The sequence below is a fragment of the Primulina eburnea genome, chromosome 17 (assembly GCF_022965805.1).
Source record: "Primulina eburnea isolate SZY01 chromosome 17, ASM2296580v1, whole genome shotgun sequence".
Taxonomy (NCBI): domain Eukaryota; kingdom Viridiplantae; phylum Streptophyta; class Magnoliopsida; order Lamiales; family Gesneriaceae; genus Primulina; species Primulina eburnea.
In genome coordinates this window covers 19,017,003-19,031,169 of record NC_133117.1, presented here as the reverse complement: position 1 = coordinate 19,031,169, position 14,167 = coordinate 19,017,003, and positions in this window count along the sequence as shown.

Sequence of the window (14,167 nt, the reverse complement as noted above, 5' to 3'; positions counted from 1 at the left end):
GTAAAAAAGCCTAGGGCACTACACCCTGGCTCGAGGAACCACACCTCGACCATTCACATGTCCCGGGACATGTTTCCCGGCCGAAGGCTCCACACCTTGGTTCTTAAAAGGCCAGGGAACTACACCCTGGCTCGAGGAACCACACCTCGACCATTCACAAATACCAGGACATGTGCCCTGGCCCAAGGCTCCGCACCTTGGTTCTTAAAGCCCAGGGCACTACAACCTGGCTCGGGGAACCACACCGCGACCATTCCCAAGTCCCGGGACATGCTCCCCGGCCCAAGGCTCCGCACCTTGGTTCTTAAAAGCCCAGGGCAACACACACTGACTCCGGGAACCACACCTCGACCATTCACAAGTCCCAGGACATGTTTCCCGGCCCAAGGCTCCGCACCTTGGTTCTTAAAAGCCCATGGCACTACACCCTGGCTTGGGGAACCACACCTCGACTATTCACAAGTCCCGAGACATGTTCCCCGGCCCAAGGCTCTGCACCTTGGTTCTTAAAAGCCCAGGGAACGACACCTTGGCTCGGGGAACCACTCCTCGACCATTCATAAGTCCCGGGACATGCTCCCCGGCCCAAGACTCTGCACCTTGGTTCTTAAAAGCCCAGGCTCCACACCCTGGCTCGGGGAACCACACCTCGACCGTCAAGAAGTCCCGGGAGATTTTCCTCGGCCTAAGGCTCCGCACCTTGGTTCTTAAAAGCCTAGGGCACTAAACCCTGGCTCGGGGAACCACACCTCGACCATTCACAAGTCCCGAGACATGTTCCCCGGCCCAAGGCTCCGCACCTTGGTTCTTAAAAGCCCAGGGCACTACACCCTGGCTCGGGGAACCACACCTCGACCATTCACAAGTCCCGGGACATGTTCCCCGGCCCAAGGCTCCGCACCTTGGTTCTTAAAAGCCCAGAGCACTACACCTTGGCTCGGAGAACCACACCTCGACCATTCACAAGTCCCGAGACATGCTCCCCGGCCCAAGGCTTTGCACCTTGGTTCTTAAAAGACCAGGGCACCACAACCTGGCTCGAGGAATCACACCTCGACCATTCACAAGCTCGGGTTTAAATCTCTACATCTTAAGAGTTTGTTAAAGTATGGGGTTATTTATTTATCATATGGACCGGGACCTCGGATATTGGTTTGGAGTTACCGGCTTCTCAACACTTAGAAAGATTCATGAGTTTTTATATTACCCGGGTTGTGGAAAATTTAAAAAATATTAAAAAGGTACAACAATAGAATTTTCATTACAAAGCCCGAAGGCAAGAACTACAAAATAAAAAGTACAGAAAAAGTAAAGTTACAATCCTATTCTAAATCTACTGCAGTGGATTGCTCACCGGCCTCTTCGGGAGCCTTCTCGGCCTCCTTATCAGCATCATCGTCCTTGGGAATGCAGTTGATGGCTTTGTCAATATCCGGGAAGCCTTCTTTGTCCGCCGGGATTAAGCCCTCATCCTCAAATTGTTCTTGGCATTTTTCAAAACCGACTTTGAAGTAGTTGTAAGAATTGTCTTCAACAGCCGCTTGAAATTCTGAAGATTGGAGGAAGACTGTTCGCCACTCTTCATGAGTTAGCTGCAGCGGCCTAAGCTTGTCCTTGGCCATAACGGCCCGATGTTGTTGGGTACTAGCTTCATCCTCAAGGTAGCAAACCTGGCCTTCAAGGAAGGTGATCTGTCTTTGAAGGGCTTCTTCCCGGGCCAGGCCTTGATCCCGGGCATTATTCGAGGAGCCAGTTGCTGATTGGCCGTGTCCAAAGAGGCCTGGAGCTCGGCAGTTTTTTCCTGCTGGGCCCGGGTAGCCTGGGCCAGCTCTTCTTGCATTTTACCGAAGAGATCTTGACTGGCCTTGGCTTACTTACCTTTCGTTGTGGCCACTGCTGCCACTTCTTCAAATGCTGAGATTATCATTTGGGCAGCCTGTACAAAGAAAGTTAAAAAAAATGAAAAAGAAAAGAGAGAAGGGATAGAGTATGAGAGCTTACAGATAAAAGCCGGTTTGATCCTTCCAGAAACCTAACATTGGCAGGAGCACTTTTCAAGAATACCGCCTCAGCAGGGCTGAGAATCTGCTTAAGGCGCCTAACAGCAGTGGCAGTAGCCCCCTCAAAAAATATATTAGCCTGGGTAGGTTGATCAATTTGAGGAAGCACTCAGTTAGGGGCATCTGAGGATTGTAGACGCCGGGGAGATGATCGACCAGAACTAGAGGTGCCCTGGTCACTGATCGAGCGAAACTTGCACTGTGGAATCCTCAATAAAAATATAGTTTTATATGCTCAAAAATTAATCGCAAGTGCACGATGTCAAGTAATAGTATAATGTACCGGAGTACGAGTATCGTTCTACTGAAGACTGTATTTAACAATAATTATTTCTAGTTATTAGATCTTTAGCAACGAAAAGTGATTGGGTGTTTTATTACTACTAAAATAAAATAAACATGCAAACAAAAATTATTCAAAATCAAGTAATGAAATATAATGTCTAAAATGGTTGAGTAAAATTCAATAAGAAATGAATTTGTTGAGAATATCGGTTCACCTACCCCTCGTTAATTAATTAATTTATTCGATAATGATCATATGCTTCCGACAGGATTTCATATCAATTGAACACACTCTCTCGAGCTATGCCAAACTAATTCTACTCAATGAAGTAATTAAATGTCTTTAATTATTTATCAAGAGTGAATCGCATTTCGATCTATGAAATCCCCTAGTTTTCGATCCTTAGGACTATGACTATCGGCTCGTATCCAATTTCATATATCTATGAAAATTGTAGATCCACGGATTATACTACTCGTAACTATAACAAGTTATTCTCTCGAACTCACTCACAATATAAAGACGTCGTTAAAGTTAGCTACGCTCTAACAACACGATAAAACAGTAGTATAATCAAGAATAACGCAAAAATCGAAATATAAATTAATTAGATCAACGTTTGGGGTAGGATCCCCTTAAATCCCAACAAATAATGAAGTTTAGCTACTAGAATTCATGATTCATATCAGCAAAACAATGGTTAAAAGATAGAAACTAAATTAGAAATACTAGAATTGATGAGAAACTCGAAGAACGGTGCTCGAAAATCTTCGAATCTTCAATCCAAGCGCTTTCTCCAAGCTCTTATCCCTTCCTTGGCTCCTTGGCTGCTGAATCATCGTCTAAAAACGTACAACCATCCTTTCTATCTCAGCCATATCGAAAAATAAGGGAAGAAATCGACCAAGAATCTTTCCAAAATTTCGAGTGCGCCCGGGCGGACATAAGCTTCCGCCCAGGCGAATAACTTTCGCAGATTTTATTTTTCCCATTTCCTTTGACACGCCCGGGCGGACGACTCTCGCAAAAATTATTTTTCTCACACCTTGGATGCGCTCGGGCGAGCATGAATGTGCGCCCGGGCGGATGGCTTTCGAATTTTCTCCTTAAATTTCCAGTTTATTCACGACTCACCTGCATTTTCACCAACCAAACTCATGAGCAACAAGAAAACATAAATTATGCTGAAATAACACAAAATGCATGAAATCTAAATGGTAAATGCAACACAATGCGACATAACACGATATGAAAAACAAGTAAAATCCACATATATCAACCCCCCAATACTAACTTTTTGCTTGCCCTCGAGCAAAACAGGTGACAAGACAGAATGGAACATGACATAAATTAGCTCGACAGTGAATTCATAGTCATCAACTAGCCTCAGCGAAACTCAACATATTCCCTTGTCAATCAACACAAAAGCCCAATTCTTCGCACTTCCCTTGGTCTAGACATCATTTCAAATAAAGTCTGAACGTGTGTGTGTTGTTAGTCCTAGCATCACAAATGATAGAGGGATCCATTCTCAACCATTGTCAGATATTTAAATCTGCCTGTTAGTGTAAATATCACTCTCCTTTATTCCTTTGCACTCAGTATCCATCAGCAACTTTTTTTCTTTTTTTTTCTGAATAAGAATACAGTAATGAAAGGACTATATTAGAATTTTTCATTTCAGATTCAAATCCATGTGTTTTGCATTTTTAGCCGGGAATATGATTTCATTCCCTTATTCGGCTCCTCAACACCTTACATCTCCAACTTTAGCCAGGAATAGGATTTCATTCCTTTATTCGTGAAACGTCTGCTTATTCGTTTTCTTAAAAAGTACTAGAATTTTTTTTTAAAACACTCAATTTCTCAGCCATGTACCTTTACCCCAAGAAAGTATTTTATAAAAATATTTTACCCTTTAAAAATAAACATCAACCAATTAGCATTTTAAAAATCAACCGCAATAGTCATAAAATGTAATCATAAATCGTTTTACCAAACCTAGAAAGCAATAAGTGTTGAAAAGTGTATCACATACTAAACCTCTCAAAATCTCTCAAAAACATAAAAAAAATGTCGTAAAAATCTTTAACTTAAAATGAAAAACTTAAATGCGGAAATAGAAGTGCTGATCCTCGGGTTAAGTGCACCGACAGTCCAGCAAGTCACTCGTCAAGACCTCCAATATCATAGTTATTTATATCACCTGCATCATAAACACCTAGTGAGTCTAAAAACTCAACATGTCCTATCCTTGATAACAAGTAATACATAATACAGTTAACATATAACAGTGAAAAATACTTGTACTTAAAATATCATTTTATTGACAATGCATAAACTTTAAACTTAAACGTTTTCAAAATCTTAAACAAATCACATAAACATATTCATATCATATCCATATACGTGTTCATGTCCATATTCGTATCCATATTCATGTTCATGTTCATGCTCGTATTTGTTGAATTCAGATCGTGATTGTGACTCGTATTCTTAATCGTATTGGGCGATGGATTCATCTTCATGTAACCACAGTACTGGGCGGCGGGGACACCAGCGACACTCTCACCCGTCAACTGGGCCTTGGCCAACGTATTAACATATTCGTATTCGTATTCGTATCACGTATTCGTATCCGTATCCAAATAAACACGATCGTCGGGCTCCCACTGGGACCATAACCCTCACGATATAAAAATTGACATATTAACATATAAAAATTCATAAACATCCATAATCATAAAAATAATCATATTACCATATAAAATAGCATTTAGGACATTGCCATGACGTTTACTAATTTGTAGGTGTAAAAAGACCGTTTTACCCCTACACGTAAAATTTCACGTTTTCAACATTTTATTAATTCCATTGACTCTAACATGTCCCAAATAATTATTTAAGCCCACATGATTTTTTTCATATTTTTATTTAGCCTAATTCGATGACTTTTAAATTAATCTTTAAATGTGACGTATTAATGCGTTTTAAACCCGAACTAAACCAAACCTTAATATAAAATTCCCAAATTAAAAACTTAGGCTTCTAATAATTATTTAAGCTTTAACCTAATTTTTCATAATTTTATAAAGCTTAAAACTAGGCTTTCCAATTAACTCGTTAATTAGCGTTTCGCACGGCGATTAAATTCCTAATAAATCCAAAACTCATTATTTTGATCCCAAATTTTTAACATAACCTTTTTATGATTTATTATACCCTTCCAAGACGTGAGCCACCACCGTGGACCAATGGAATCAATTTTGGCTTAATTAATCTCGTTTTTTACCCTTCGACGAACACACCGAGCCATCTCCTAATTTACTCGAGCCACGCCCGAGCCACCTTGAACCAAAACCAAGCCAACCCATCTAGGGACCCTACGGGGAAAGCCCTGCCCGTAAGACAAGCCCTAGCCCGCTCAAAACCTTCCTGAAACTTGACCCAAAAATCTGTACATGTGTGTGTGAGGTGTTCTAGTTGAAGTGGGTTTCCTAGTTGCCTAAAACTCTTCCAGCCACCTAACCACCGACCCATCATGAGCCTAACCCTCCCTGTACCACGTCCAGACCAAGCCCAAACCAACCCAAGCCATTGCACCCCACGCACGAAACACTGCAAACTCACAGCAGCATGCACGCTATGGCAGTCCCAACGTTTTTGGTTTCATTCTCGTGTCCTGCTTGAACCAACCCGTAGAAGCCCCTGCCCCAACCTTAGACCACCTTCTCTAGACCCTAAAGGACCTAGTTCAACCCAGCCCAGCCCAGCCCCCTGGCCGAGCCCCTCCTCCCTGCCAAAACTTCTGAACCTGCGCATGTTTCCCTTGTCTCTCGGGTGGAGTCCTTCCCAACAAGGACTCCTCCCAGCCCACTTAGCTCGAACCCTAGCATGATTAAGACCCTACCCTTGACTCCCCCATGGCCCTGGCTAGCCCTGGAACTAAGCCAACCCAAGCCTAGCCAACAACTCACCACAACCGAGACCTATACAGCCCATGACAGCAACTTGATGCCAGCATGCGTTTTATGGTCGTGTGGTGGTTTGTTGGTTATCTAGGACTCTAAATACCGAGAAAAATTATGCCTAAACACATCCTATATCATGGCGGTCCTTATATACATGTAAACAACAAAAGTTGGAATCCAAATCATGCATGAAAACTCATGGATTGCATAAAAACGAAATTTATTCAAGATGTCACTTATTTCCCAAACTTTTCTTGCAAAAAAATTTAATTTGATGTGATGATGGTTTTAAAAGGAAGAATAGGCGTGTCTTTGCGTAATTAACGCACGAAAAAATTGTTGACAATCACGGAGAACGGACGAGAACCTTTGGCTTGAACCTTCCTTGGCTTCTCACGATTTTTCCTCTAAAAATTGTAGATGGTGTGTGTCGTGTGAGGGGTATTTTGGTAAAATAGTTTGTAGATTAAATAGCCGGGTTGCTAAAAGGTACATATTTTTGTTGAAAAACCAACCCCGATAAAATATACGTCCCGGCATATTAAATCACCTCTAAACCCATCAATTTCAAAAAAAAAAAGAAAAACCATAAATCCATATTTTAAATAATTAAAAATAATTATTTACTAAAAACATTTTTCGTTATTCAGCCACCGGTCTCCGTTCTTCGATCGCAACTTGATTAATCCTTAAAAATACAATTTTATGCATAATGACAATAAAATCCTATTTAACATATAATCATGCATATCACATAATCAATAAGCAATTAAAATAATTTAATTAACTATTTTTCAGAATTCTTAGATTTGCATGCCGTTGAATTACGTCGTCTTAATTTTGGACCTTACAATTCCTCCCCCCCTTAAATAAAATTTCGTCCTCGAAATTCACTTATACCTGCTAACCCTAAGTTTAGATTTTAATATCCCAAAATCCATGCATCCGTTGCTCTATCCTGGTCAATCTGAAGTTCTAAAATGTTCTTTTTTTTTCTTGATCCCAATTAATTGCTAAAAACCAATTTAACATTTGATGCAATAGTAAGCAATATAAAAATGTTAAATGCCTAGGTTACCCGCAATAAACGTAGTGTCTGCTTCCTTTTCAGCTTCTCTAGCATTCATAACATATTCTCGTCCCATAGTAGGTGCACTCTTCTTTGGGCAATCAACGGCCTTGTGCCCTTCTTCCTTGCATATGAAGCACTTAGTAGTACCCCACACACATGGTCCATAGTGTAGTCGATTGCACTTCTTGCATGGTTGTCCCTCTGCGGGCTTTGGAGGTCCTGGATTTTGGTTTTGACCTTGGGACTGTTGGGGCCCTTGAGGTCTAGGAGGACCCGTATAAGTTTGCTTGTTAGGCTGATTATTATTTTGATGTTGTTGCCTCTTAAGTTGTAACTCAAACTCGATGTCCTTCAAAGATTGCTCAGCCTGATATGCATAGGTAACTGCTGCAGCATAATCCACAGGACGCGTCATCATAACCTTATCCCGAACGGTAGGTCAAAGGCCATCCAAGAAATGTCTAAGCTTTTCTTCTGCATCCCTGGCAATAAGGGGTACAAAGTGACAACCCCTATCAAATTTCTTCACAAACTCAGCAACAGATGAGTCTCCCTGACGGAGGCTCATAAACTCTCTCTTCAGTCGTCCTCTAACATCAGCAGTAAAATACTTCTCATAGAATATCGTCTTGAATTGAGCCCAAGTAAGAGTAGCAAGGTCAACACCGTTCTCGGCTCCTTCCCACCATAAAGAAGCGTCATCTCTAAGTAGATAAGTGGTACACCTCACACGGTCAGCATCTCCCATGTTCAAATAGCGAAAGTGTACCTCGAGTGACCGAATCCAACCCTCAGCAATGAAAAGATCGGTAGTGCCAGAAAATTCCTTCGGTACTAGCCTCCGAAACTGATCATATATGTCATGTTGTGGCCTAGGTGCCCGCTGCATCTGTTGCAACTGCTGCTGCAGCTACTGCTGCTTTAACTGCTGCTGCTGTATCTGTTGCTCAAAGAGACGAGCCATTCCTTCTAGTGCTCGAGTAGCAGCATCCCCCGGAGGAGGTGGTGGGGGTGCATTCCCTTGATGGTTCACACTGTTCTCTGCTCGGTTCTCATTACTAGGGGCACATCTAGGAGGCATTTTATCTGAACGTTTTCCAAATTCTAACGTAACCAACATGCATTTAAATCTAGGTTTTCTAATCATGTGACATATCCTAATTCATTTTAGCAATTTAAGCATGAAAATCATATATACTCAAAAAGCTAGTAAATAGCGTAAACATATTTTTCATGTCATCATGCAGGTAACATCATATCAAATCATATAAAGCATGTAAAACTTACAAATTGAGGCTTGACGACTGATCCTTCTGGCGCTGATGGTGGCACAACCCTTTACAGGACATTTGCTCTGATACCAACTGAAAGGTCTGCTTATTCGTTTTCTTAAAAAGTACTAGAATTGTTTATTTTTTTTAAAACACTCAATTTCTCAGCCATGTACCTTTACCCCAAGAAAATATTTTATAAAAATATTTTACCCTTTAAAAATAAACATCAACCAATTAGCATTTTAAAAATCAACTGTAATAGTCATAAAATGAAATCAGAAATCGTTTTACCAAACATAGAAAGCAATAAGTGTTGAAAAGTGTATCCCATACTAAACCTCTCAAAATCTCTCAAAAACATAAAAAAAATGTCGTAAAAATATTTAACTTAAAATCATAAACTTAAATGCGGAAATAGAAGCGTTGGTCCTCGGGTTATGTGCACCGACAGTACAGCAAGTCACTCGTAAAGACCTTCAATATCATAGTAATTTATATCACATGCATCATACACCTAGTGAGTCTAAAGACTCAACACGTCCTATCCTTGATAACATGTAATACATAATATAGTTAACATATAACAGTGAAAAATACTTGTACTTAAAATATCATTTTCTAGACAATGCATAAACTTTAAACTTAAACGTTTTCAAAATCTTAAACATATCACATAAACATATTCATATCATATCCATATACGTGTTCATGTCCATATTCGTATCCATATTCATGTTAATGTTCATGCTCGTGTTTGTTGAATTCAGATCGTGATTGTGACTCGTATTCTTAATCGTATTGGGCGATGGATCCATCTACATGTAACCACAGTACTGGGCGGCGGGGACACCAGCGACACTCTCACCCGTCAACTGGGCCATGGCCAACGTATTAAAATATTCGTATTCGTATCATGTATTCGTATTCGTATCACGTATTCGTATCCGTATCCAAGGAAACATGATCGTCGGGCTTCCACTGGGACCATAACCCTCAAGGTATTTCCAACATGTAGTAGTCACAATCCTTTCACATCCTTCAATATGTTATTATCACTTAATAAAAATCATGTATATACATATCGTTTTATTTTTGAAACCAAGCATGCAACATGTCTTTTAAATGTCAAAGATTAAACCATAAAAAAAATCTATGAACATTTAAAATAAATGTTTTAACATATAAAAATCATAAAAAAATAAACGTTTTAAAATAAACATTTTAACATATTAAAAATCCGTAAACATTTAAAATAAACGTGTTAACATCTTAAAAATTCATCAACACTTAAAATTGACATATTAACATATAAAAATTCATAAACATCCATAATCATAAAAATAATCATATTAGCATATAAAATAGTATTTAGGACACTGCCATGACGTTTACTAATTTCTAGGTGTAAAAAGACCGTTCTACCCCTAGACGTAAAATTTCACATTTTTAACATTTTATTAATTCCATTGACTTTAACATGTCCCAAATAATTATTTAAGCCCACATGAAGTTTTTCATATTTTTATTTAGCTTAATTCGATGACTTTTAAATTAATCTTTAAATGTGACGTATTAATGCGTTTTAATCACGAATTAAACCAAACCTTAATATAAAATTCCCAAATTAAAAACTTACGCTTCTAATAATTATTTAAGCTTAAACCTAATTTTTCATAATTTTATAAAGCGTAAAACTAGGCTTTCCAATTAACTCGTTAATTAGTGTTTCGCGCTGCGATTAAATTCTGAATAAATCCAAAACTCATTATTTTGATCCCAAATTTTTAACATAACCTTTTTATGATTTATTATACCCTTACTAGTCGTGAGCCACCCCCTTGGACCCATGGAATCAATTTTGGATTAATTAATCTCGTTTTTTACCCTTCGACGAACACACCGAGCCATCTCCTAATTTACTCGAGCCACACCCGAGCCACCTTGAACCAAAACCTAGCCAACCCATCTAGGGACCCTACTCTGCAAGCCCAGCCCGTAAGACAAGCCCTAGCCCGCCCAAAACTGTAACGCCCCGAAAATTTTAAAAATCACGTAAACCACATGCGCACAATTATTAAATTCTCTTGGTATTTTAATTAAATGCTTTGATTGTATAAATTAATTATGTTGTGCATGTTTACATGTTTAAAATATATTTTTCTACATTGTTGCATTAAAATGTATTTTTAAAGGTTATTCGAGCGACGATCGAGGAACGGGGACCGAGGGCTGAAGAAAATAAAAAATGTTTTTATTAAATAATAGTTTTTGATTATTTAAAATATGGGTGATGCTTTTTCATATTTTTGAAAATAAGGGGTTTGGAGGTGATTTTATACGCCGGGACGTAATTTTTATCAGTGTTGGATTTTCAACAAAAATACGAGAGTTTTGACAAACCGGCTAATAAATTCACAAATTTATTTAAACAAAACTATTATCATATTTTAATTAAATCCTAATTAAACATTAATGGGCCTAATTATATGTTTAATGGACCTAAGCCTAATTAGTGATTAATTAGCTATTATTTAAAGTTAAACCCCACCCCATGCTCACAAACTCACGCCTCCCACTATTTTAAAATCTGAAAACACTCCCCACCCCACCCTACACACACACGGTACTCATCATATCACCCTAGGAGATTTGTTCGAAGGGTCAAGTGGAAAACAAGCCAAAGGGTCCTCTCCGTTCTTCGTCGTCAACGATTATTCGAGCGTTTAAAACGCAAAGGCACGCCATATTCTCCTTTTCTCATCTATCACACCATAGTATTTATTTAATTGAGTTTTGCATGAAAAACAAGTGCATCATGAAACAATTTTGTTTTTTGCATAATATGTGAATTTTTAAGGCATGTATTTGGTCCAAAATCATGAATATTATGTTGTTAAGGGGCTGCCATGGATAGGATAATAATATGTAATTATTTTATAGCCAAAACATGATAAAATAATGGAGGAAACATGCTGGAACCATAGGCAAAGAACAGCAAGGGAAGGGCCGTGAGTTTTTGAGTTTTATGTGCAAGTGTGGTTCAAGGTTCGTTCCTTTTTGCATGGGACTTGGGGGTCGGCCTGGGCTTGTTGGGGGCTTGGCTAGGGTTTGCTGCTGGGTTCTAAGGGTGTTAGAGTAGATGCCCGGCAAGCCAACTTGTGGCTCGGACTTTATTGACTCTAATGTAAAACAATCTTTATTTTAATAATATTTTACGATTTTATTCGATTATGGCATTATACTTTATCTGTATACTCATGCAAGCTGCATAGATAAAGTCCTTGAATATACAATAGGTACCATGAGGTCTGCGACTCCACGTAAGATCATGAAACTCATTAGGAAGAGTACCGTATATTCTAAACAGGTTCCTAGTCGAATCAGCCGCCTAAAACAAGGATAAAGGTCGCTCGAGCTAGAGACTAGCATCTGTGGAGTAAACACCATGTTTCATTGGTAAGGGCATGGAGATGTCCATTCACACAGATGGGTGATCATATGATGATGCACTGAGCAACCCTCCCTCGGACAGTCCAAGTGGTTCTCACTTATCGAGTGGAATAGTCCGAAGTTATGGTTGTACACCATTAGTCCTTTGACCCGGGACAATGTAGGGGCTATACGTACTAGCATGCACTTTGATCCGTTTACCGACTCCATTGAGGGTCATCAGGTGGCGAGGTTGGGTGTAGTTTCGAAATACGTAGGAGCAAATACATTGTAGTCGGGGATTCACCGTTCGCCTACGGGAGAAGATATCCTATGTGATCTGATGAGTTAATAGTGCAATGAGTCTCTGGCCAGAGCAAGAAATGTGCTTTAGGGAAAGGTGTTTTCTTAGTTGCACATACCATGTCACTATTATTACTCAAAGATAAATCACATCGTTATCGAATTCATATGCAACTCTCGATATACCAATGGTTGTAGATTCGATCGGGATATATGTGTTGAAGGGACCGTACTGTACGCTAACCATGACTAAAGGTTCTTGCAGGCACTATCAGTGATACCTAGGGGATCATGGGGCGATGCTACTAGACGCTCTTACCATGATCCGATGGGTGCAATCAGAAATGAGTTCTGACATTCTTGATCAAGGAGTTGATGAAAAGAATGGGGTTAACTAGGGTAAACCCGAATAAGAATAAAAGTTATTCTGAATCACATGGAGATGTGAACCCACGGCTAGCTGTATCCCTGAACCATTGAGGGTCACACAAGTATCGGATTCTGTGTTCCCGTTGAGATAGTCAAATTTCAAGGAGTTGGAATTTGGCGATATAGTTTGATGGAGATCAAACAGGAAGCTTATAAAGGAGTTTATGAGCTGATTCCATAGGATGGAAGAAGTGGAAGTTAGCATTATTGCTAAATAAGGAAGGAGAGTGGAACTACCTGTTTTGTGAAGGAGTTCACTAAAACTGGCAGCTGCCAAATATGGTAACTGCCAAATATGGTAACTGCCATATGTGGTAAGTTCTAAATTTGGCAAATGAAAATTTTGATCTTCGAAATTTTCGATTTGTATCCTTGACACATCGGCGCTCTCGGATCGTCGATCGGGGTTATAATGAGTTCGAAATCATTTATTTAATGAATTTAGAATTTACTAATTAAATGATTGTACTAGTAGTGGTGACTACTAATATGCACAAATTCTCATATATGTTCTAGAAGAGTCTAGAATTAAATTAACCAAGGAGTTAATTTGTTAATTAAATAATGGTTATTTAATTTAATTAATATACATGTATATATTTTATATGGTGATATAAAATATGTGTATATAATATTATTATATCATGTATTATTAAATGTTAATAAATACATTATATATTAATTATATGAGAGTTTAAATATAATGAAATTATTAGAGTCCTTGTGGGAGAGAGACTCCTAATTAGATTAGGAGTCTCACTCTATAAATACAATATTAGGGCTCATTGTTTATTGATGAAAAATTTGCACACAAAGCAAACAAAATTCTCCTCTCTTGATAAAAGACCCACGGCCATATTGAGTCAAAAATCAAATTGAGTCTTGTGATTTATTTTTGATTAATGCTTAATTATCTTGGTTAATGATTGATTAAGAATCAATTATTAAAATTCATGATGATGGATCATGGAACTCTCGGCCAAGAAAGAAAATTTTGGTGAAAATTTTGGCCACTTTTTATCTTCTACCGCGACGCCGCTTCGTATCCGGATTTTAGAAATTCGGAGATTGCAGTCTCAACGCACAAATCGCTTGCGATTACTAGTGCAATCCAAGCGAGGAAAACAGTCTTCGATCGTGGACCTAATTAGGCGATTAAAGTTGAAGATCCGTTCGTAGGGATTCACAAGAAGGACTATATCCGCCTCAAACCGGAATAGTTTGGAGTCCAGCGTTTAGAACGCAAAGGTATAATTCTAAACACCCTATGAATGTTTTAAACACACGACGCCCAAGAACAAATTTTTTAAACTTCCGCTGCGTCTTGGGTGCGAGAATACGAT